The sequence below is a fragment of the Austrofundulus limnaeus genome, unplaced genomic scaffold (genome assembly GCF_001266775.1).
Source record: "Austrofundulus limnaeus strain Quisiro unplaced genomic scaffold, Austrofundulus_limnaeus-1.0 Scaffold485, whole genome shotgun sequence".
Taxonomy (NCBI): Eukaryota; Metazoa; Chordata; class Actinopteri; order Cyprinodontiformes; family Rivulidae; genus Austrofundulus; species Austrofundulus limnaeus.
Window position 1 is genome coordinate 349,138 of NW_013952887.1, and position 3,678 is coordinate 352,815.

At 41.5% G+C, this 3,678-nt stretch overlaps 1 long non-coding RNA gene across 1 annotated transcript; it reads right to left on the minus strand.

Moving 5' to 3' along the window:
• Positions 1–289: 289 nt before the first annotated feature.
• On the minus strand, positions 290–3,260 carry LOC106530014 (uncharacterized). Its single transcript, XR_001311720.1, has 2 exons — positions 1,932–3,260; positions 290–573 (listed from the first exon to the last, which is right to left on the minus strand). It is a non-coding gene; the product is annotated as an uncharacterized LOC106530014 (long non-coding RNA).
• Between the last annotated feature and the right edge of the window lie 418 nt (positions 3,261–3,678).

Sequence of the window (3,678 nt, forward strand, 5' to 3'; positions counted from 1 at the left end):
AATACTATCACGTTAAAACGTGATACGTATCACGTTTTAACAAGATACGTATCACGTTATAACGTGATAGCGCTCGGATTTTTTTTCCCTGCGTGATAGCAATACGCTTCCGTAGCATCTCAGGTAAAACAGTGAAACGTTTAAAATGCATAATAACAAGCCAGTCAGAAGAGCACAAATTTAGTCCAGTATTTCATATGGGGGCAGTTTATACTGAATTTTTCGTGGTAGTGGAAATAATGCAAACAGTGTGGTGAAAAGCACTCTCACTCAGCTAATTTAGCCTGGGTATAAAAAAACAAAGTCCTGTTCTCTTTATTTCATTAAGGCAGAGGGTGTGTGATCAGAAACCACACCAAACACAGGGCCAGAGGTGTAGCATTTTAGAAACCTCGCCCAGACAGAGAGAAGCCGCAACACGGCCTGCTCAAAGGTGGAATGCGATGATGTGGGAGGGATGGGCCCCCCCAAAAAAGGACCCCCAGGAAACGCCCGTTGGAAAGGCTAACACGAGGTGGCAGACAGCTGGTTCCAGGTGGAAATGGAGAACCCCCCGTGAGAACAGCATTCGCCCTGCGGAAAAACACACACAAACACCCAGAGAGAAAAACAAAATTTAGAAAAAATTTTCAAAAACACTTATTTCAGACAGTTTGTGTGTGAAAATGATGATGAATAAATTATACAATTGTAGTTTAAAATAATATTACTCAAAAACACATCATTCCTCCATCTCATCCTCATATATATAAACAAAAATGCCCTTGTTCTTTGAACAAAGGCTAGGGGTACACCAGCTGTCATATTCTTTAAGCACACAGACTGCAATAGCCTCTGCTGCTTTATAGCAAAAGTTCATTCACCATTCATTTAGCAATGTAATACATTCAAGTGGCCCCCAGGAACTGCCTGTGAAACAGGTTTTTAGTTTTTCCTTTTTTGTATTTATGCAAGCAACTTTATCAGCTCTGCTGCACGTCTCTGTAAGACCAACAATTATTGCAGCCTCAGCTTTACACATGTGGTGGAAAAAAACCTAGGAGGAACCGATGTCATCATCACCCCCACACACGCACACACATGCACCCCCCCTCCCCCAAAACACCCACAAGCTGGGCCCCCACACTCTTTAACTGTGCCTCAGTTGAGATCCAGCGAGTATGAGTGGGCCAGATCGGAGGGTGCTAAACAGCTCCCACTGATCCACCCAGATAAGTTCTCGTCGTGAGATAAAAAACCTGAAATGGCTGAGGTAAAAGCTGAGCAGCGGCGAAAGATGTGATGATATGAAATGTTTGAGGAGACAGATGTATGAAACGCGTGCAATGTGACGCACTTAGGAGTGGAGGTCCACCCACTTTTCCAGAGTTTGTTTTAGAAAGTTTTTCAACAACATGGGGGGAAGAAAGGTCATATCTGAAATACCCCACAATGTGTATTTAAACGAAAGGTCCACGAGACTGCATACGCGGTGGTGTTTCTGCAGACTCACGGTCATCGTATTTAGTTTTAGATTAAAAAATATGCAAACAGTACTTCCTTATCAACACGTTTAACCATGTTTTTTTTTTCCTCTGAGGACTTTTTTTTAATAAGTGACTGGGCTCTTTAAAATGCAGGGGACCAGCTAACCAAAACACCACGAAACTCCCTTATGGCCACGGTTGCTGACAAGCATTATGCCAATCAAACCAAAATAAAGAAAAATGAAAATAAATATAAAAACTCAAACCCAAAATTCAAAATTAAAGGCTTTCCCACATGTGAGGCCTAAAATGACCGAAAATGTTGCCACAGAGAACAAAAGGCTTTTTTTTTTTCAAAGACAATAAAAATCAAAGAATTTGATGTGGCTCAAATAACAGACAAGTTCTCCTCTTTTCCCTTTTTTTCATTTTTCAAGAACGTATGAGCATGTATCAGTGTTTTACCCATCTTTTATGGGAGGGTGGTGCCATTTTGGACTGTCTGTCCCTCGGCCCGTTCCCCTCCCCCCTTTGAAACCCGGCACCGCACACCTCACACCGATCCAGGTTCCCCGGCCCCCACTCCTCATCAAACTTGGTGGACGGGCCAGGTTGGGGGAGGGGCAGACGCAGGCTGAAAAGCAGAGTCCAAACCCACAGAAATAAAAAAACAGAAACAAAAAGGATTATAGAAAAAGCTTCTACACTTGTTATCAAACATTCTTTAAAAATAATGCCAGATATTTTGTTCAGCATTTACTTGTCAAAATTCATATTTCAGATCAGCTATTGTCTTGTTTCTCTTTTTTCATATCTGTTACTATTCATACAATAAAAAATGAAAGAAAGAAAAAGTTTCTTTTACAGAACATATGAGAGTGTGTTTGTGTGTTTACTCATCTTTTTCTATGGGCAGGCTAGCTGGCCGTCTGACTCCATCCGTGCCCACTCTACCCCCAGAAACCGGCCTGGTTGTGGTCATCACTTTGTTCTTCCTGGTCGACTTTGGACCCAAAAATGCCCTGGCCATCCACAGATGTGTTCTTGTTTGCATAGATTGAGGCGATGATGCTGTGAAGCTTCTCAGAGAGCGTCACTCCCCCCTTCCTCTCTTGTCCATTCCACAGCAGTTTTGTGATGGTCATTTACGTCGTCGCTTTGCAGGTATGCATCTTTTGCCATCATTTGTCTCACAGCTTGTCAAAGAAGCCTCATGTTGTAGCGTCAGGCTGATTGATCTGACGATGAGGTGATGGTAGCCCCATAGAGTGGCAGCAGGTGCTGGGCTGTGTGACTGTCAGACTTTGAAGCTTTGTTTCATAATGGCAACTTTCTCAGTCTTCTCTACAGTGCTGGAAGTCACACGGTTCCAAGGTCTTTGCTTCATAGTGCTGGCTGAAAATTGTTGTTGTGGGGGGGGGGGGGGGGTAGGCAAACAGGCAGAAATGATAACGTTATCTCGCCTTCATGGTACTGGGCTGTGGATGATCCTCTGAGCGCTGGCCTTTGTAGAATCTTCTGGTCTCAGCATCGCTGTCCATCTTCGGTCTGGCCCAGGTGTCGGGGTTGGAGTGGACACGGGAAAGAGCAGAGGGTCACCAGGAAACCAAATCCCCAGTTACATAAAAACCAAACACACACACAAAAAGAAAGGAAATTACCAATACAGTTTTCTCTATTTACTCAACAGCATGCAGATAATGTCAGGCATTTTAAACACTTTTTAAAAGATGCCTGTTAATGTTGTTTCAACAAAAATCTTCATAAAACACAGCCTCAGTTTGACAACCAAAAATCACTTCTTTGTTCGGTCTGTTAGAAAGAGTTTTGTGTATTATTTAATGGCATTCAAACAAGTCTTGCATTCTATTTCAAGTTGGAATGTTGTATTACATTTTTCCCCACTGTATCTTATATTTTAAAATAAAACAAAAAGAAAATCTTCTCTTGCTTCAGGTAAATGAACAAATTTCCACTTTTTTATATCGACTCAAAGTCATTTGTAACAGAAACAAGCAAATAAAAAACACTAGTTCAGCAAAATTCATTTTAAACATTAGTCCCAGGGGACGTTTCCCCATATGAAAAACAGTTTCATTAATTAAGAGTATCATAACCCTATGCCTTCAATAAAATGTATTTGCCTCTAGCATTCTAATGCTGTTTAATTTTTTACCAATTACAACTCAAAACACAGCTATGTGTTTGTTTT